This window comes from Babylonia areolata, chromosome 34 (genome assembly GCF_041734735.1).
Source record: "Babylonia areolata isolate BAREFJ2019XMU chromosome 34, ASM4173473v1, whole genome shotgun sequence".
NCBI classification, from domain to species: Eukaryota; Metazoa; Mollusca; class Gastropoda; order Neogastropoda; family Buccinidae; genus Babylonia; species Babylonia areolata.
In genome coordinates, this window is record NC_134909.1 from 21,801,551 (window position 1) to 21,824,050 (window position 22,500).

At 42.0% G+C, this 22,500-nt stretch overlaps 1 protein-coding gene and 1 long non-coding RNA gene across 4 annotated transcripts in view; both read right to left on the reverse strand.

Moving 5' to 3' along the window:
• Nucleotides 1–6,305, reverse strand: part of LOC143277350 (uncharacterized) — a 13,558-nt gene extending 7,253 nt beyond the window's left edge. The window contains exon 1 of the long non-coding RNA XR_013053736.1: nt 6,239–6,305. This is a non-coding gene — a long non-coding RNA (uncharacterized LOC143277350). The remainder of the gene's footprint in view (nt 1–6,238) is intronic.
• Nucleotides 1–22,500, reverse strand: part of LOC143277326 (uncharacterized) — a 329,350-nt gene that overhangs the window by 60,861 nt on the left and 245,989 nt on the right. The gene's annotated exons all lie outside the window — the stretch shown is intronic.

The window sequence follows — 22,500 nt, forward strand, 5'->3', positions numbered from 1 at the left end:
TTTTACAGTGGGGAGGAAAGGCTTTTTGGGGGACCCTTTTATCTCCCCTTCCCCAGTGGGGGGCAGTTCTGCCCAAAAAAGGAGCTATCTGACACGGTGGGGGGAAACGGCGCCGCATCTGCCCCATCACGGCGGACGCCCATCCCCCCCACAGCCGCCGCGTGCAATCGTGACGGGAACTGCCACACATCCTCTCCTGCCCCTTTACCACTTCGCCTCCCCGCAGGGTTGGGAAACGGGGTTTTGGAAGGTAGCTTGTCGTTCCGACTTTACCGGGTTGCCTGCCACACGGGGTAATTTTTTTTTTTTTTTTTTGAGGGGGATTGTGCAGCCCCTTCCGCCTCCTGCCTACCGACCTACAGCCCAATGAGGCCACGTGAAGGAAAAGCCACGGTGAAGGCCCCTGGGAGGTGAGGTTTTTTTTGGGGTAATCTAGGGGGATTTGGCCAAAAAAGTTTTTGGATTTTCCCCCCCAAAAGGTTAAAAAAGGTTTTTTGGGTGGGGGGAATTAGGGGGGTTGGGTTAATGAAAGTAGAAAGGGTATGGTAATAAAGTTAAAATATAAGGTTTTTAAAATAAAAAAAATATTTTTTTTTTTTGGAACGGGTTTTGAAAAATTGTAAAAAAGTTTATTTAATTTAATTGAAAGGTGTGTGTTTTTTGATTGGGAATAAGAGTGAAACCTTGAATTGGTAAATTGGAAAGGATGTTTAAAATTAATTTTTTTTTCCCCTTCCCTTTTGTGAACGTTTTTGTGTGTAGATGCTTTTTGTTCGAAAACTTTTTGTTCACTCAGTCGAAACGCATTATTCCTTTTTACGGGGACCCCATTGGAAAATCATTTTTCTTTGAGCGGGCGAAATCCCACCGCATTTTCTCTGCATGTAAAAATGCTGAATTTTTTTGTAATTGCTAATAAAAAGTTGTGTTGTTGTTGTTGCTTCCTTTTCTGGGGTTTCCTCTTCACTGTCAACAAAGTATATTGAAATTGATCATTGATATGACCATTGTTTCGTTTTGACTAAAATTTCCAGCGATTTATATATTTTACATTTGTAAAATGAAATAATGTTGCTTGCCCCCCTCGGGTTTTTTCTGTCTTGTTTTGTCATGACACTTTGTACGGTACAGGCTTTGGGCTTTTAATATTTTTGCGAAAGGGTTTAGCAAATAATAATAATAATATAATAATTAATCATTTATAAGCGCTAAATCTTGTGCAGGAAAAATCAAAGCGTTTTCACACATCTTCACATCATAAAAAAACCTAAAACTGGAAAACGAAAGACAAGGAAAAAGCTGGCAGGGGGGGCTACTTTGAAAATGGGTTTTAAGGGCCAGCTTGAAAGAGCAAAGGCAGAGACCTGACCAAGCGAAAGAGGAAGTTCTTTCCCAGTTGCAAGGTCCAAGACAAAAAAAGAATGGGGGCCCAACAGTCGAGTTTTGAATCGGGTTGCGTAAACAAGTGGACCGAAGCCGGTCGCAAAAACGAGGGGGATGTAGGGGTGAAGGGCAGCCACAGAGACAGGGGGGTTTAATTTGTAAACATTTGTAACAAATACTGATTTTGTACTTTATTTGTGAGACATGAGCCTTGAGAGTTGCGAAAGAGGATGATGGCTCAGTTTTTTTTTCTTCTGAGGACGGTCGGGCAGCAGTTTTGCAGCCTAAGGAACTGAATAGATAAGCAGGAAAACCAAACAATTTAGAATACTTTGTCAAGGCAGAGGGGAAGAGAGAAACAAAGTCAATGTTTCCATGGACAATACATCCGAAAGGAACTGATGGCCACAATTGACAGTAGCAGGGTTTTACATTCTGACTGATACTTTTTGCTGGGCTGTGTGTCTATCAACCCGAGGTTCCTGACGAACGGAAAGATGTGGATTACTGCCAATTTTTATTGTATCATTTGTGATGGAAAATTTTTTTTTATTTTTCTATACATTGTTTTGGGTTTGGTCTGCTTTTTTTGTAACTTATTTAGTCACCATTTGGAATTCCAGAAGCGTTGGATTTTTTCTTGAAAGGGGTGACAACAATTTTTAGGGGTACACTTTTCTTGATTTTAGGGTCATCAACAAAGAATGATATACTGACATTATGGGGGTTGAAAATTTTTCACGAGAGAGCATGTACAGGTGAAGACTGGGGCCCAAAAAACAGATCCCTGGGACCCATGTTCTTTTTAACGGGTTCAGCGGGAAATTATCAAAAATGACAGACTGGAATCGATCAGAATAAAATTTAAAACCAGTTTAAACAGTGCCTTTTGATCCCAAAATGTAAGGAAAGGGGAAAAAGGATTGAAGGGTCTATAGGTCAATGGGGGCTGCCAATCAGAATAGTGAGAAGAGTCAGCGCTAGCAGTAGATTATTCAGGACGTGGAGGAGAAGTTTGTGCGTGTGTCAGCACGATAAGCAGACGCACATTACGGGGATCTGAATAATGTCATGTTTGTCTCCATTCTTTTTTTTTTTTTCTTTTTTTCCCGGGCGCTTTTCCTCTCTTTGCTTTCACTGTCTCCTCTGTCTGCTGTCTCCGCCTGTCTTCTGTCTGTCTGTCTGTCTTCTGTCGTCCTCCCCCTCTCTCTCCCTCCCCTCTCTCTTCTCTCTCTGTATATATTAATAATATTTATATATTTTTAAAAAAATATATATATATATATATATATATATCCCCGTCTTTCCTCCCTCCCATTCTCTCCACTTACTTTTTTTCTTTTTTTCCGGGAACAACGGTGAAAATCTAGTTAAAGATCACACGCGGGGACAAATAATGAATATAAACTGACATAATGTATACTTTCTATTGACTTTAAACTATGGGATAAAAGAAAAACTTGGTGGTAGTATTTAAAGGAGTACGACAATGTCCAATTGCGTCTTTGTGTCACGTCATTATTATGTCTTTTTAGTTTTCGGGCGAACCTGATCAATGCGGTAATAAAACACTTTTCCCAATACATTACTTTGATCGAAAAGTGCACAGAGACAAATCTAAACAGTTTCAATAAATCATTTCCGTAAATCATATACACAAAAAACAGACAAGAATGGCATCCTTCTAGTTCACCTTGGCAAAAAAGACAATGTTTTAAAACATCATTTTCAGTGATCTATTTAAAATAAAATAAAAGGAAGAACTTAAATCGACCTGAACACCCCACTCGAAACAATATTCATCACTTTTTGTTAGTATTTTCTTTAAATAAGAAAATAAAAAAAGAAAAAAAAAGGGGTGAAAAAGGGGGATGGTGATGAGTGAATGAATGAATGAATGAAATGAGAATGAAGAATAAAGAAATGAACACCAAAACGGAAACGTGCACTTTGGCCCTTACACATCTGCCGTGTTAAAAGAACCAAAAAACCCCAAAAAATGTTGTTAACTTAATACATGTATAATGCACACCGCTTTTTTCACAGTAATTTCATTTGGGCCAACACACAAAGTACTTTTTTACCGGCTCTCGGGCAAGAATAAAATTGGAAAAAAAGAAAAATTAAAAAACGAGCGACAAATCACAAACAACACAAAATTTACACAATCATGTGCAAAAGCATGGGACGTATTACAATCAATAACGCATAGATAAAAAGCAAAAAAGGACAATAGGGAGGGGCGTGGTGGGGAAACGAAGGGAAGAATGGGCAAGGGAAAGTAAAGAAGTAGGGGGGGCTGACTAACAGACGATATATGACAGGACAGTGGAGACAGACGTAAAAAAGACTGACAGGGGGGGAGAAGGCATATAATATATTGACAGTCTAACATGTTTGTTGTTTATAATTATATTGTCAATAATCAATGTTTTTCAAAAATACACGATATTATTTTTAAAGAAGGGGTCTTTTTTTTTTTTTTTTTTAAAAGTGTTTACTTGGGCAGGAAAATATTTCATTCCATAAACAGCCCCTGAATAAACAGACTTTTAAAAAAGATAATCCTTAAGTGGTCAATAACTTGTGAACACGACGATGATTTGGTTACAAATTTTTTCTTTAAAATGGGGAGCAAATCCGACATATTTTTGAACATAAATAAACCTTTGTTATAAGAAGTTTTTTTTTCATCGGGGGAATCGAAGCTTTATAATCAATATGAAAGATAATTTTTTTAAAAAAGAATCAATTTTACATCTCTTCTATCAACCGATAGAGCTTCAGAAAAGGGTCGCCAACCCCACACTGTCGAACATACTTGTGTGATTCCTTTTAGCACTGCAAAAGTTTTCGATATGAAGACCCAAAAATTTTTAAATTTTTTAAAAGTTCGTAAAATAATATATATATATAAATATTAAAAATTGTTTTTTTTCCCAATTTTAAACCGGGGTCAAAGGAATTTTTGGGGAGGGGGGGGGATTGTAATTAACGGGTACGAACATAAATCGAAAATCGACACAAACACGCACAGTAAAATTTTAGGATACATCAATGCAATCAGTTTAAAAACTTGTCCATACCCACATGCACCACTGCACAACCACACCACACACACACACAAACACACACACCACAACCACACATGCACGCAAAAAGCACGCACACACACATGCACGCCACGCACCACACCATGCACACACCAAGCTAAACCGCAACATTTGTTTCTCCCTGTAAAAATACCCTTGCGACTGTTACCATGCTTGTGTAATATGTAACTTGTCACAGAAAATTTCATGGTGATGAGTTAAAGAGAAAAAAAACCCATGCAAGGGGGGCATTTTTTTTTTTCCCTTTTTTAAATTACCAAAATCAAAAATCAGGGCGATGGATTGATCATATGTACTTCATTTAGATTTTTCAAGGGAAAAAGAAAAACTTCCATAATCTGGTTTTTTTGTGCTATTTTTGTAGTCTTTACTAATAGTGAATGTTTTGTTTTTTGTTTACTGTTTTGGGGTTAAGGTTTTTTCAGGGTTTTGTTGAATAAAAAAAAATAAAAAAAAAAACAAACAAACGACCTTCAGACGACGAAAAGAGCAAGAGAAAATTTTTAAAATAAATCTGATAAATTTTCCCTCCTTTTTTCAAGATTGTTCCTTTTGCCCTCACAACCCCCATTCATTTCCTTAGTATTTGCATGTGTGCCTTCCCCATTCTTTTCTAAATTTGGTAAAATAAAAAATTTTAAAATAATTTGTTTGTAAAATTTTGGAATTTTTGCCTTTGTTTATTGTTGGTTTTTCTTTTTTTTTTTGGTGGGGTTTTGTTTTGTTTTTTTTTAATAAAAATTAATGCCTAATTTAATTGTGTGGGGGAGGTTGGTTGTCCTTTTTTAAATTTTTATTGTTATTTTTTTATTTTTCATTGTACTTTTTAACATCAGCCTTATTTCTCTTTTATCAAAAACAATTTCAGATTGTTTGTGCACATATAGACTAACCCGGTATATTTTCTCAAAAAATAGATATTATACCAAATACATCATTATTTTCTTTCAAATGCAGTTTCAGAAATATACAAGCCTGTTTCAAAAACTGTCCACTGTTTTTGTTTGAATAAATCATTAAGTTGTGGAGTGAGTGAGTTGAGTGAGTGAGTGAGGTGAGGTGTGTGTGTGTGTGTGTGTGTGTGTGTGTGTTGTGTGTGTGTGTGTGTGTTATTTGTGTGTGTGATGGTATATGCGTATTTGAATGTGTTTGTGATACAGAGAAAAATAAGCCTCTCTCTGTATCTTTCTCTATTTATCTCTCCTTCTCTCTGTCTGTCTCTTGCAATTTTCCTCTCTCTTTCTTTGTTGCTCTCTCTCTCTCTTTCTCTCTCCCTTTCACCATCTGTCCCCCCCGTCCCCCCCCACCCGCCCCCCCCACACACACACGCCCCGTCCCCTCGCACCGGCCCCCTCCTCTCACTTCTAACGACGGGACAGTAACAGACCGACTGAAGCATTGTTGTTCAGAGAGGAACAATATCGTAGCTTCATCTTGGGTGTCCAAGTTCTTTTCAGAGGTTCTTTTCAGATACTCGACACCATTCAAACGACATGTTTTTTGAGGCTTGAACGGTTGGGCTGATGAAAGAAAATTATCTCATTACCACCACTCCAACTTTTTGTTGTTGTTGTTGTTTCTTCTTCTTCTTCTTCTCTTGTCTTCCCCCATACTCTTTCATTCTCATTTCAGACACATACACAAGCATGCATGCGCACAAGGACGTACGCTCGCTCGCACTCAAGAACATGCTTACAGACGCAGATAAACACCGCCCCCCCCCCCACCCACACACACAGCACTGCTGACCTTTTCCAGATGCAATGCAGTGTACTCGTGTGCGTCATCGATCACATACTGTGTCGCCATGGTCACAAAGGGGGGTTCCCCCTTTTTCCCCAAGTTGTTATTCAGCGTTGCGTACAGAGGACCGGAGGGAAGAAGGGACAGACGGAGGATCGGATGGGCTGGTGGGTAGAAGGGGGAGGGGGGAGGGTATTGATTGTGCATTAGCTGTCAGCGTAACCCATGCAGCCACGACGGCCTTCACCTTTCCTTTGTATTCATTTTACTGCGCAGTTCGTGCATTGCAGGTATGGGAAGAAGCGTGGTGGGGTGGCGTTGAGATGTGTGTGTGAATGCGAACTAGCCAGTAAGATTACGCCATGGCCCCTGTCTGAGAAGGGAGAAGGGCGGGGTAGTGCGGGGAGACTGAGGGTGGGGGGTGGCTGGGGTTGGGTTGTCCAAAAAATAAACGTAAAACAGCAATGTCGCATACACCACTCTCTCTCTCTCTCTCTCTCTATCTCTCTCTCACACACACACACACACACACACACACACACACACACACACACACACACACTTTTTTTTTCCTTTTGTTTTCCAAATACACATTTGCTTCATAACACCCCAACTCCAGTTTTATTGTAGGGCCACCTCCTTGTACAGACAGAGTCGTGCACGGGCGAGAGAGGTATGTGTGTGTGTTCTGTCCGTCTGTAAATCTGTCTCTTATGCCTGTATGTCTGTTCATGTGTTCATATCTGTATCTCTCTGTCGCCCTCGCTCTGTGTGTGTGTGTGTGTGTGTGTGTTTGTCCTGTGTTGTGTGTGTGTGTGTGTTCACGACTGCGTGCGCATCATGAAAATAATATTACTTAATGATATAGGGTATATACATACAGAAAATGGAGAGACATACAAAAAGTGAATAGCGCTGGAGCAACGCAACTGAGATGACTTCTTTCTAATGTACTTGAGTGTCTTTTGGCTGTCCTGCATTGTACATGATGGAGAGGCATCTAAGTAAATCCAATTTTAGTTATGGATATAGTAATAGTTGACATGCGTTGGGTCGGGGGTGTGGGGGGCTGAAGGAGCAAAGTTGTTTGTGGGGGAATGTGAATGTCAGTTTCCCTTTTTTTAAGTGAGTGAAAACCTGTTTATATGTTAGAAATAGAGGTTATGTTTTAATATGTAATAATGAAATGACAATTTCATCATTGTGTCTCTTTTTCGGAAATATCGTTCTTAGTTATTTTCTTTAAAATACGTTTTATAATATATTTCACTGTGTTATAAATCAAACTGCTTAGTGTTGTCACTTTCATGTTTTAATCTTATCTTTTCACTTTATAGTTAGTCTTTTGCCATGTTCATATGTTAGACTCAGCTGCGGATGAGAGAATGTGTGTATGTGTGACGAGCCTTTGAATACACAAAGCAATTTCAAATGATATTAATAAAGATGTACTGTGTTGACAAAATAAGGAAAAACATATCAAGAGTATATTGTTCAGGCACATTTGAATCCTTAGGTTTTACCAGATTTGTTTTAGAAAAGGAGAAAAAAAAGTCGATCATTTTACGGCAATACCCATCCACCTATTGAATCTAATAACAATGTGTCTAAAATAGACGAGGAAAAAAAAACAAACAAAAAAAACCTGTCGTCCTCGATAGCTCACGAAATGTTCACTGTACATTGGAACTATCAGTGCACAAACAGGAAACCTGTTTACGTGCACACACATCTATATTTTCTTTGACCCTGACCTAACCTCACCTTAAATCTTCGTGCTTCCCTTCCTCCATTTCAGCTCCCACGACCACCTCAGACTCACTATACAAAATGCCCGTTTCAAATGGGTAGCTGATTCAGGAAGTCTTCCTTGTTAATGTGAATTGTCACATATTCGTGGGTTGGAATGACAGTGTGGGGTGGGGGTGAGGAAAAATTGCAGCGACTTGCAGTATGACAAAATGGATTCATACATACATACTTACATACATACATACATAGGCAATTGTTTGGGTAGAAGGAAAGAGGGTAAGGAATAGGAGTTGGTTTTCACGATCATTGAAGTGTTTGCATACGCAAGATATTTCAATATGTGTAAATATTTCTGTTGCATTGCATTCTTATTACTCCCTCTTTCCTTCTCTCTCTCTCTCTCTCTCTCTCTCTCTCTCTCTATATATATATATATATATATATATTTTTTTTTTTTTTTTTTTTTTTTTTAATTGCCTGTATGTCCATGTCTGCCCAAAGCGTCTGCATGTTTCGCGTGTGAGTGTGTGTGTGTGTGTTTGTGTGTGCATATATGGGATGTATGTATATGTGATCAACAAAACAACAGTCTTTTCATGTCTTATAAACTTGCAAGACTGAAAATTTGCGCTGAAATTCAGTTTCGCTCTGAACAGTGTCTTGTTCCAACATGTCAAGTTCCAAATGATCAGCGTTCCAAATGATAACTGGTGTAACATCCAAAATTATTCCCCCTTTTGATTTTGTTATTTCGCAAGCAAAAAGTACAGAACTTGTAATTTAGGAACTATTTTAATGGACTGACATACAGTATACTTGCCACACAACACACACACACACACACCCTTCGCCTCCACACACCTCACTCCAGTGCCATCAGTCCCACTCTCTCCCTCCCATGTCGTGAGTTTCAACAAGTGATTCACTGAGTAAATATAAAGTAGTGGTTAATATATATATATATATATATATATATATAGAGAGAGAGAGAGAGAGAGAGAGAGAGAGAGAGATTTTCTTTTATTCCTCCACTCGATGTCCCTTGCACCTCCAAAACTCCTTTCCCCCACCCCTTTGTCCTGCTGTCATTGAATGATAAACGCTGGATGGGCCTACGGATGCTTGACTGAATAGAAAAGCTGGGACCACAAATTTTCATCCATTTCGTAGACATGTGAGTTTTTCTGATCATCACTGCAGTGTGTCGTTGTCTGTCATGCCTGTTGCGGTGTGTGTGTGTGTGTGTGTGTGTGTGTGTGTGTGTGTGTGTGTACGCGCGTGCGCGCACGTGTGTGTGTTTGTGTGTGATATTGTGTGTATGTGTATCGGTCTGTATGTCTGTGACTGAAACAATATTAATCGCAGATAATGATCAAGGTGGACAGTTAACAAAGGCATGGGGGGAAAAAAGTAAGCAGCTCTGCCGCCCTACACCCACCTCCACCCTTTCTCTCGCCTACTATTGCCTGTGCTGAATCCCTAATATACGTTCCCCTGACTTTACCAGCCATGCAACCCCCTCACCCAACCTGTCAGTGAGGAAGTCTTCCTGAAAGAAAATCCCAGGACACGTTTTGTTTAGCTTTGGCACCGTGACCATGGTTCAGCTCCACAAACAACGAGCAGCAACACACACACACACACACACAGAGAGAGAGAGCAGACATTGCATGAAGAGCGCCACTTGGTGTCAGTTTATGGTCAATCGCACTGCCTGTTGTCACACCATCATGGCGGCTATGTCATTTGAATATTCCCCTACGAACAGACCTGTCCCACATAATGACTTGCAAACTGAACGCACAATACCCACCAGTAGATCGCGTGTTCGCCCCCTTGAAAAATACCCTGGCCTCAGACCCCACTCCCAGCCCCCCTCCCTTCCCCTCTTCCTGATCCAGCGCTGAACATTTTCTTTGCTTTGCACCGTGAACAGCCAGGCCGCGGGAACATGTCGGGTGGTCTCTCCAACGCATTTATCAGGGACAGCGGGCGGTCTTGTTTGTATTTCTGTTCAGAGAGATAAAAAAAAGAGAGGGAGGGGGGAAGGGGGGGGGGGGTGTTGGAGCCTATGTGTTGGAATAACCACTCCAGCGTGAAAACAAGGGGAAAATAAGCTACATTGCTGTGTCGAGGACACCACCACTTGAGATTGTTGGACCCGTTTCTACGATTTAGTTTTGATTGGTTCTCACCAACCCGGATGTTTCAGGGTCAAGGTGACTTGATGTGGACCGTTGCTCGTTGGCCTACTTAACGTTTCAAAAGCAAATAAAGGCATTCAGGATGAACGTCAACGTTGCTTTTTTTTAATTTTTGTTTTTTAATTTTTTAATTCCCCATCATTCACCCATCCATTCCACAAATCTTACATTCATTCATCATCTTTCTGATGTGGTCGTTATACAGGGTTACCTGCAAATGGACAGGAACAGAGAAATGAAAAGTGTCATGGAAACATGCAACAATGTTGGCAATGACATGATGTAAAATGCAGAGCTTCAAGAATATGTGCTGAAACATCTTAATTAATACATAAACAAATAAGTAAATAAATAAACATTCTTGAGACAATACGGATAAATTATGTGACGGATGTCTTCACATTCTTTAGAAATGCTATATCAATGTATTACTGATTTTTATTTATTTATTTATTTTTAGCCTCTATTCATTTTTTAAACTATGCAGCTCTTTTTTTTTCCAACAAAGTGAGTCGTATTTATAGATTCTGAACAAGCAAGGCAATATAAGGGTTTAGCAAAACAAAAATCTAAGTCGTAAAAATCATAGTCTGCGAAACGAAGAAGACATGGAGGTGGACACATCATTTGACAACTTGCACAGCTCAACGTGAGCACGTGAAAACGGAGAGTTACGGCCCTGATGAAACACACAACCCTGACACGAATACCTTGACCTTCACAAAGAGACATGTGTGAACTCACATAAAATTGTCCGTCATTTTGCATACGACGCGCCTTACTTGAAGACGCACACCGTGTAGATCAATTTAAAGCAAAAAGACCTCGAATACACATTGGTCTTTTGACTAATTTCTATCGGTAAGGAAAACTTGTGTTTTCTCCCTTATTCATATGTAGTTATTTGTTATTATCGTTACCGTTGGGGGGTTTTTGTGAGGGTTTTTTTTGTTTTTTGTTGTTGGTTTTTTTTTTGGGGGGGGGGGGGGGGGGGTCCCTTTTTTTTTCTTTTCCTTTAAAATACTTTTTTCTTTGAGCTCTGCACGTGCTTTCTTCATTGACCGAAAAACAAGAACAAAAAAACAACAGCAACAACAAAAAATAATAATAATAAAAAAAAAATAAATAAATAAATAAATAAATAAATAAATAAATCATACTAATCATACTAATAATGATAGTAATATTGATGGTAGCAGAGCAAAATATTCAAATAGAAAGGAACATTTTGTGTGATACAGAAAAAGGAGATAGGAATAGTCCCATTCATGCTTCTCTTGTGTGGGGTTTTTCTAATGATGGACATTTGTTGCGTGCTTTAATATTCTGCATGTGCCTACGTATGTCTGGGTTTCTTTATGCATTAGTGTGCATTGTATGTGACATTTTCACCCAATTCTTTCTCAAAAGACAATGATGACGACAACAACAATAATAGTCAAAATAGAAATAATGATAATAATAATAATAACAGGTACTCAGAGGAGGAGCTGAAGAGGAATGATAATGATATTAATTAGATGCATAATTATTGCTGTTACTACCTCAGTCAACAACGTCATTGCAGTTTTCATATACAATTAGGTATGTGCCATGTATATGCAGAGCATTATCAATGTTGTCAAGCATTATGTTTATTCTGTACCTATATGAACTGTATTTTTCGACGTGAGGACTTGCTGTTCAAAAAATTACTAAGATTGGAGATGTTTTAGTTTTCTTGGCAATACTTATGCACATCTTTCCAATAAGTATTATTCTGTTTATATCATTTACCGTGCAGTATTTAATTTCTTTGTTTTGAAAACCAAACAAGACTTCGTTTACTGTCAATTGTACTTTTTTCCAATGTTACTGCTTATATAACGTTCAACTGCTTTCCAAAAATTATTGACATTTGGGCATTCAAAAAAGAAGTGTTCAATAAAATCTACCACATCTTTGCAAGTCGTGCATTTATTGTCATCAGTCACATTCATTTTATGTAGCAGAATATTTGTTGGGTATACGTTATGGAGGATCTTCCATTGCAATTCACGCAGTCTTACTTCTTTTGTTGCAAAATGAGGGATTAGCCAGATATCTTTATCTAATTCAATGCCAAATTTTCTTTTCCAGAATCCACATGCACACGGATTTCTTGTATCTCTGTCATTTGTTTGATTATCTAAATATTTTGATATTACTTTTGGCTTATCATTAAAGTTGTTTGCAAAATGTCTATCATTTTTCAAAGTGTGAATTTGTGTGTCTGCCTGTCTGATCCATTCTTTCCATTCTGCTGGAATAGCATTTATCAAAGCATGATATTCAAAATAAGTGACAACATTGTTTTGAGGTACTTTCCTTTGGATTTCCTCCAGTGCATATGGTCTTTTATCTTCTATTTTAATCATATCCATAATTCTGTCTATTCCAATCTTAGACCAATTAGGAAAGAATAATTTTTTTTTTTCTTAAATTGTATGAGACTATTATTCCACAAGAGTTGATTTTGAAAATTGTGAAAATGTACGTTTTCTGCTGATTCTATTGGTTTGGTTTCTAAGTATGTACGGAGAACTTTTCTCCAGAATTCGTTTGTAATATTGTCTATTTCTTTTAATTGATTAGGTCTGCAATTTACGTCGAGAACCTTTGGCCATTTTCCAAATTGCTTAAACTGCCATTTTGGGATGTAACTCCAGTTTTCGTCTGCAGTTTGGAAAAGTTTTCCGACCTATTGCAGATAAAAACACTTTTGTAAACTGACCATATTTATCATTCTTAATCTCCCTAAGTCATAATTTCCTTCCATTACCTTCCTTTTTATTTTTTCATATGCTTTTCTGTTTGTGTGTTTTCTTTGCCAAATGAACTTGTAAAGAGTTCTGTTTATTTTGTAAGAATATGGTCTGGCAAACCAATTGCTTGCATAACATACGTAAACTGACTTACCAGAAGAGATTTCACAATTACTATTTTTCCATTTATGCTTACATCTCTATGACTCCAAGTCTTTATCAGATTGTTACCTTTTCTACACTCCCCTCCCAATTCTTTTGATGTCTTGGGCTCTGATGCCATTTTGAAAGTAGATACCTAATATCTTTATCATTTTTGTTACTTCAAAAGGAAGGTTTTGGTTTTCACAACCTGTCCCCAGTTTCATGGCCTTAGTTTTCTTTTGATTTAATACCAAGCCTGAGAATGTGGAGAAATCATTTATGATGTTGTAAGCTTTTAACATGTCGTCTTTGTTTTTTCAGAAAAAGAGTTGTATCATCTGCTAATTGTTTTATTTTCATTTGCTTGTCAATTTGTCTGTCAGTAGGAAGTTTTATTCCTTTTATATTGCTGTTTCTTATCTTGATTGCCAGTATTTCTACAGCTAAAATGAAAGCTAAGGGTGAGAATGGGCATCCCTGTCTGATGCCACATGTAACGGGAAAGGGCCGTGAAATCCATCCTCCATGATTGATACTGCTAAATGTATTTTTGTTCAAAATATTAACCCATTTTACAAATTGTTCACCAAACCCAAATACTCTAAATGTATGCAACAGAAAATCTCGCGAAACTGAGTCAATTGCTTTGTAATAATCTAGGGCGAGGAGATATCCTGATTCGTTTGTATGGTTCAGATAATCTATAACATCATCGATGGATCTAATTATTGATGAAATGTTTCTTCCTTTCAAGTATCCAACCTGGTCCGGATTGATTAATTTATATATAACTTTACTTAATCTGTTTGCAAGCGCTTTTGCCATCATTTTGTAGTCTGTGTTCGTTAGAGTTATTGGTCTCCAGTGGTCTAATTCATTACGTGATAATTCTTTTCCTTTGTGTAAAAGTTTGATTATTCCACGTCTCTGTGTATAAGACATTTCTTCGTCTGCAAACGATTCATTGAAAGAATTAGTTACAAGCTTTTTTAGTTTAATCCAGAAGAATTTCATAAATTCAGTGCTTAACCCATCACTACCTGGAGACGACCCATTTTTCATTTGTTTCAATGCGTTGCTGGCTTCTTCTTCTTTAATAAGTCTTTCAAATAATGCTGCTTCATCGTGATCTAACTTTGTGAATTGTTCATCTTTCAAGAAATCGTCTGTTGCTTGTGTAATGTTATTTGTTAGTGTTGTCTGACTGTAGAGATCTGAATAAAATCTAACTTGTTCTTCTAATATTTCCATTTGGTTAGATATTATTTATCCATTGTTCTTACAAATACTTGTCATAATATTCATATTTGATCTATAATTTTCTAAGCGGAGGAAGAATTTTGTACTTTTTCTCCTTCCTCAATCCATTTTTCAGGATGAACGTCAACGTTGCTTCATGTGATAGGGCTGTCAGTTGAATGTGAGAAAGGAGGTAGTGGTGGTAGTGGGAGGTGAATGGAAGGGCAGGTTGCTTGGATGGTGTACTTGCAGTCCAGGAAATAAAACCTGTTCGTGTGCACGGCATGGGTGCGTTTTATTTTGGAGGCTTTGGTTGTTCTCGAGCGGCAACAAAGACCAATTTTCATAACGATTTACATTATCGCAACCATAATTATGTATTGTTACACCCCAAAGAAATGTGGGAGCAGATTTCAAACCTACGTGTAGACCCAATGTGCTGGTCAGCACTAAATGCTTACTCGATCCTCGATAGATAGATAGATAGATAGATATCTATCTATCTATCTATCTATATATATATATATATGTGTGTGTGTGTGTGTGTGTGTGTGTGTGTGTGTGTGTATGTGTGCGCGTGTGTGAGGCATCAAATCCAACTAAACTAAAAGTGATGATGGAGTCTCCCGTCGGACCGACGGATGAGTAGGCAGGCAGGCAGGCTTATCTGTCAGCGTGTGTCCTCATATGGGAGAAGAGGCCGATTCTAGATACACAGCACTTCCCACACGTGTTGCAAGGGAAAACGTCTCCAGAAGTTGAGCCCTGCTTGCTTCGCTCACGCTTCTCCTTAATGGCCAGCGTTTTCTTGTTTTAAAACGTCTTTATGCCACTAGAGCACAGCATCCTCCAGCGAGAGCGGTCAAGGGCATCAGTTTCCCAGGAAGCGATACCTATGTCACAGGCTTTGAGGTTTGTCTTCAAGGTGTCCTTGAAGCGCTTGCAGGGTCTGCCAAGTTCACGGTGCCTTCCTTCAGCTGGCCATACAGTAGCATCTTCGGGGTCCTGCTGTCTGTCATGCGGACAACGTGTCCTGTGCAGCGTAGCTGGCACTGGATCAGCAGGCTTTCGATGCTGGGCAGGCCACTCCTCTCTAGGACCTGGAGGTTGGAGACCCTGTCTTGCCACTTCATGCCGAGGATCTTTCGTAGGCATCTCTGGTGAAACTGCTCAAAAGTTGAATGTGACGGCGATACGTGGTCCATGTTTCACAGCAGTACAACAAGGTGGTCAGCACAACAGCACTGTAGGTTTTGATTTTGGTGCTGAGCCTGATGCCTTTGTTGTTCCACAGTCTGTTGTTGAGTCTGCCAAAGGCGGAGCTGGCCTTGGCGATGTGCAGCGTCACTTCTGCATCAAGGGCTCCGTTGCTGTATAGGGTGCTGCCCAGGTAACCAAACTTGTCGACTGACTTGATCTCTGTATCATTGATCTTGATTGCAGGTGGGGGTGGGGGGGGGGGGGAGGCACTGGCGCTCTGTGAGCTAGCTGGTTGGTATATGGACTCGGACTTGCTGAGGCTGATGGTGAGTCCAAAGCGCCTGCAGGAGGTTGACAACCTGTCCATTATGAACTGCATGTCCTCATGGGTGTGTACAGCAAGCGCGCAGTCATCAGCAAAGAGGAACCCTCTCAACAGTGCCTCAAACACCCTGGACCTGGCATGGAGTCGCCGCAAGTTGAAAAGTTTGCCATCTATGCGAAACTGAATGTAGATGCCCACGTCACAGTCTTGGAAGGCGTCAATCAGCATAGCAGAGAAGAGAATGGAGAACAGTGTGGGTGCCAGGACACAGCCCTGCTTCACACCATTTACCACAGGGAATGGATCCGACATGCCCGTATTTTCCTGTACTCTCGCCTGCATGCTATCGTGGAATGATGCAATCAGCTGGATTAGGCTCTCTGGGCAGCCGAACTTTTGGAGGATGTTCCACAGACCACGGCGGTTCACATGTCGAAAGCCTTAGTCAGGTCTACAAAGACCATGTGGAGCTCCTTGTTCTGCTCACGGCACTTATCTTGCATCTGGCGTATGGTAAAAACACCATGTCACATGTTCCCCTGCCTGAGCAGAAGCCGCACTGTGCTTCAAGGATGACTGTTTTGGAGACATGGTCAACCAGTCTGTTCAGTATGATGCGGGCGAAGATCTTGCCAGCGATGCAGAGGAGAGATATTCCACGGTGGTTATCGCAGGATGTTTTGTTTCCCTTCCGTTTGTAAATGTGGACAATAGAAGCATCCTTGAAATCCTGGGGGACCTCCCCTCTCTCCCAGATGGACTGGATCAGAGCGGTCAGCTTGTCTGTCCACACCTTGCCTCCATACTTGTAGATGTCAGCCTCGATTCCATCTGCTCCTGGTGCTTTTCCTGACGTTGTTAGCTTCGGGGCCTTCTGGGTCTCGGCCTTGGTGGGAGGGGCAGCTAGCGAGTCACTGACTTGTAGCTGTGGGAGGGCTGCAATTACCTCGTCAGATACGGACGAGTCCCTGTTGAGGAGGGTGTTGAAGTGCTCTGCCCAGCGTGCAAGGATGTCTTTCTTGTCTGTCAGGAGGGTGGTCTGGTCCGAGGCTCGGACAGGGGTTGATCTTGTGACTCTCGACCCATACACAGCTCGGAGACCACCATGGAAGGTCTTCATGTCGTGAGCATCAGCAGCGGACTGAAGCTCTTCGGAGTTTCTCTCCCACCAGGCGTTCTTCATTTCACGCAGCCTCTTCTGTACGAGTTGCTTGGTTTGCAAGAACTGGTTCTTCTTCCTCTGGCAGTCTTTATCGGAAATGTGATCCTGATGCCGTATATGCAGTGTGTTCAGGAGCTTGGATATTCCAGAGTAGTTCTCATCAAATCAGTCTTTGTGGCTCCTCTGTACAAAGCCGAGTGTGTCAGCTGCTGCTGTGTGCACAGCATTTCTAAAGGTGCTCCATACCTCTTCTACATCAGTCGATGCAGGAATTTCTTGGAGAGCTGCTTGGATTTGTTGCTGCAGCACGTCCTTTGTGATAGGGAGGTGGTGGATGTTCAGCTTCCTAGGGGGTTTCTGCCTGGCTGGGCAAATAAACACATAAGCAAATACCAGCCGCAAAGTGGTTGGTGTCGCGGACTGATGGCTGAGAGGACGCGGGTTCGAATTCCAGCGGAGGTGGGTTTATCGGACAGCGGCCGGCTCCTTCCCGGAGTTGAATGTGCTGTTGGCTCTAATGGGAAGATTGGGACCAAACAGTCGAGGATCATCTACTTCACGGATGCGTCTTTTGGTGTGTTGCTCTAATTTCCTGACCAACACTATAAGTGTCTATATTTCTTGGGCTTGGTTGACGCCGTGATATTATTATAACAGGAAGGGTAGAGTACAGCCTTGTCACGTAGTTCCTAACTGAAATGGAACTCCATAGCAACATCGTCATCATCGTCATCATCGCCATCATCCTTGTTCATCATCAATAAGAAATGAAATCAAAAAAGTGTATTAAAAAATCTTGTGGGCTTTCCTGCCCTTCTCTCGTGGTGACCTCAGTTTCGATACCCCTCCACTTCCGCGCTTGGGGCGAGTCTTGTCAAGGTCTTCAATGTTGGAGGATTCAAGGGGGACTGTCGTTTGAGGGACCAAACCAAAAGCAACAACAAAAAAAGTTAACTCTATACAACTGTTTTTGTAGGTGAGTGGGATTAACTTTCGAATCGGCATTTTCTTTCGTAATTATGTCATGGAATTAACATAAATAGCAGAATGGTTATCGAGTCAGGATGATGTTAGATAATATTTAACATGATTAACCAGCCCTAAGTACAATGAAATGAAATGAAATGAAGTTACGGTGCTTAGAGCCTCGCCGACCACTAAGGCCATCTCAAGGCTATCGCCGCGTTAATAACTACTACAAGGGTAAAAAGAAACAAACAATTAAAATGAGTCACCACTTCAAACTTTCCACTCAATTTTTTTTTTTTTTTAAACTTCCATAGTTTAAAACCTTCAAATCTGGTTAAAAATGTTCACTTCTTTTAAGAAGTGCATCAGCGCCCACGGAGGGACATCACGAAACAAGGTCTTCAAAGAAACCGCCGTGTAATGTCTGTGTCTAACGTCATGCAGATCCCAACAGTTAAGGAGCACGTGTTTCACGGTGAGAGGCTCATCACAGGGAATACATCGAGGGGCCTCTTTCCCCTTCAACAAGTAAGAATGAGTAAAAAAAAAAAAGAGTGTGCCCCACATGCAGTCTGCACAGCACAGACTCCTCCTTTCTGTTCTTCACCCCTGAAGGGAGGGTCTCTTTTAGGTCTGGACGGATCTGAAAGAGCTTGTTGTCTGTCTGGGTGTTCCACTCCTCTTGCCAAAGATCCTTAACATAAGTGTTCACCTTCTGCTTCATGTCTGTGTATGGTACAAAGGATCTGGATAATTCTTTCTTTACAGCGTTCCTGGCCAGCAGGCCTGCCCTTTCGTTACCACGAATGCCAACATGTCTGGGAACCCAGGCCAACACAACCTCGTATCCTTTCTTCTTTGCAACAGTAAAAGCTTCATAAAATTCCAGCAGTTTGGGATGAGTGATATTCCTGCAGGCGATCGCCTCCAGAGCTGACAAGGAGTCGGAAAAGATCATGAATCTCTTTTGTTTCGAATAGAGAACCATTTTTACCGCCAGAACCAGTGCGGTCAGTTCCGCAGTGTACACTGAGCTGTCAGACAGGATGTGTTCCGTTGAGGGCCGGTCAGGAAAGGCGGGACAGAACGCAGATGCAGCAACTCCGTCCTCTGACTTGGAACCGTCAGTGAAGATTCTTTGAAAAGTGGGAAATTTGTGGCAGAGTTCCGAAAAGTAAGTTCTGTAGGCCAGAGAACTGGCGCAGTCTTTACGGTACGAGGCCAGATCGAATCGGACCTCAGGTGTTCTAAAGGTCCACCGAGGGCTGTCAGGGAACTTGGAGAAATCTGAAATGCCACCAACATCCAGATTGGCATTTTCTATGTGCGGTTGAATGCGGAGTCCAAGAGGAGGATGCAGTTTGGGTTGTCTTTAAATTTCTTGTTGAAAGGGTTGTTGAATAACAGCGTCGTAAGCAGGGTTTGTAGGTTCAGAAAACAGTTTCAAGTAATAATTTAGGGTCAGCTTCAGTCTGCGGTTGGAGAGAGGCGCTTCCCCCGCCTCTGCATACAGGCTGTGCACAGGGGTGGTGCGGAACGCACCTAAGCTGAGACGGAGCCCTTGGTGGTGTATAGGGTCCAGCAGTTTCAGGTAAGATGGTCTGGCCGAGCCATATACTACACTTCCGTAATTCAGTTTGGACCGGACCAGGACTCTGTAGAGGTGCAAGAGAGTTCTCTTATCAGCACCCCAGTTCGTGTGTGCCACAACTCGGATGATGTTCAGGGCTTTTTGACAAGACATTTTCAGCTGTTTGATATGGCTGAGGAAGTTCAGCTTCTGATCAAAAACAACCCCTAAAAATTTGGCTTCCTTGACCACCGGGAAGGTGGATTTTCCCAGACGGATTTCAGGGTCCTGATAGAACTGGCAAAAGTTGTGAAAATGAATACACTCAGTTTTGGAGGACGAAAAGGTGAAACCATTCTCCTCTGCCCAATACTGGATTTTGTCGACGCAGAGCTGAAGCCGTCGCTGGATGCTGGCATACGTGCTGCCAGTTGCATACAAGGCGAAATCGTCCACAAACAGCGAGCTGTCCGATCCCTTCTGAACCAATTGAACGATGTCATTAATTTTGATGCTGAGGAGAGCCAGTGACAGAATGCTCCCTTGCGGGACACCCAGCTCCTGCTCGTGAATGTCGGAAAGGGTGGTGCCGACCCTCACCTGGAATTGTCTGTCTTGCAAAAAATTGTGGATGAACTGGGGCAGGTATCCTTGGAAGCCGAGCTTGTGCAGGTCCGAGAGGATTCCAAATTTCCAGGTGGTATTGTAAGCTTTCTCCAAGTCAAAAAAATATGGCCACCACATGCTGTTTGTTTACAAAGGCATTTCTTACAGTGGTTTCCAGACGAACCAGATGGTCAACGGTAGAGCTATGCTTGCGGAAACTGCACTGTTCTTTCACCAGAAGGCCGTCGGTCTCTAGTTTCCACATCAGTCTACCGTTGACCATCTTCTCCATCAGTTTACAGATGCAGCTGGTCAGTGCTATTGGGCGGTAGTTGGAGGGGTTCGAGGGGTCTTTTCGCGGTTTTGGCACCGGGATTATGAGGGCTTTCCGCCAGGAGGGTGGAAAAAAGCCTGTGATCCAGATGTGGTTGTAAACTTTGAGCAGGGTGTCCAGACAGGTTTCGGGAAGATGTTTTAAGAGTTTATAATGGACCTCGTCCATTCCTGGAGAGGAATCTGTGCAGGTCTGAAGGGCAGATTTTAGTTCATTCATAGTGAAAGGAAGGTTGTAGCTCTCTGTGTTGTTGGAAGAGAAGTTGCAGGGTGTTTTTTCTGTCAGGTTTTTGGTTTTGAGAAACCGAGCAGATTTTTGGCAGATCTAGAGTTCAGTTCGATTGTGGAGGCAAGCAAATTGGCAACTGCTTTCTTCTCTGTGACCAGAGCGTCAGTTTAAGGTGATGAAAAGTTGGGCAGACGTTTTTGCCCTTAATTTTTTTTTAAACCCTCCACACTTTCTTCTTGGGTGTGTTGGAGGTTAAGGAAGAGCAAAAATCTCTCCATGATTTTCTCTGGTTCTTTTTAAAAACATACCTGGCTTTCGCCCTCAGCTTTTGATGGGTTCGAACGCTATCGGTCTCCGGTCTCTGAAAGACGCGTCGTTGCGCTCTCTTCCGAGACTTACGGGCCTCCCGACATTCCGCGTTGAACCAGGGCGTTCTTGGCATCTGAGGTTTGAAGGTAGACGATGGGACTGCTGCTCTGGCGCAATCTAAAACGATCTGAGTCAGAGTGTCAGCAGGGTCCTTGCTTTTTAAGACTGTTTCTTCCTGCAGCTCCACTCTTAACTTTGTGGTAAAAATTCCCCAGTCAGCTTTGTCATCGTTCAGGCGGTCAGGCAGAGAGTCACCTTCACCATCTGTGGGGCGGAGCATGCCAGGAAAGTGGTCACTCCCGTGCAGATCGTCGTGCGCTCTCCACTCGTTGTCCAGGACCAACGATGGATCGCAGACCGACAGATCTAAACACGAGAGCTTTCCAGAGGACAGATGAAAATAAGTGGGTGACTTGTCGTTAAGACAGCACAGGGCCATATCAGAAAGAAGGTTTTCCAAAAGAAGACCTCGGGCTGATGACATCTCACTTCCCCAGAGCGGGGAGTGGCCATTGAAGTCGCCCAACAAGTAGAAAAGGTCGTGGGAGCTGTTCGACAAGGTTCATGAGGTCCTGCCTCAGAATACAGATGGAAGGAGAAAGGTACAGAGAGCAGACAGTGATGGTTTTCTTAAGTGTGACTCTGACTGCCACCACCTGTAAAGGGGTGCTTAAAGGAACTGTACTGTATAAAAGGGACTTATGTATAAAAAGAGCGACACCTCCCGTCAATCCCTCTTGCTTCAGTTTAGCGGGTTTAAATATGGAGTTAAAACCAGAGAGAGATAAAACCTTGCCATCTCTTTGCAGAGTCTCTTGCAGCGCCAGCACTGAGGGTTTCAAGGCACAACAAAGCAGCTGGAGTTCTTGGAAATTGGCGAAGAACCCCCGGATGTTCCAGTGGATCACTGCCATTAAAAAGGTTAAAACAAGATAAAGCAGCAGCCTATTCCATCGCTACCCCCTGCTCCTCTGCTTGCGGTGGCTCAAGGTCGGCCAAGACCGCATATCTGTTTTTAGAGCTTAAAATTTTGTCCGATTCCGACCAAGCCGGAATATCCACCACCTCGGCTCTTCCCGACCCCGCCGAGGCCGCAACCCTCCCCTCCTTGAGTTTTGGAGGTATGGGGGGTTTCTGGCCACTCCCGCCAGCCCGAGGGGCAGGCAGACGAGAGGCGGGACGAGGGGGACCGGGACCGGGGGGTGGGGGGGGGGGGGGGGGGGACGGGAGGCGGACACCGTGCCTCCGCCCGAGGCTTTCCGCTCCTGCCCAGCAGCCCCTGAGGACCGCCGTATAGGATGGGAAGGGGTGGACACAGCGCCAACGGTTCTATCAATGTGGGTAAGTCGTCCGTCTGCGTTCCTCTGGACGTCGTC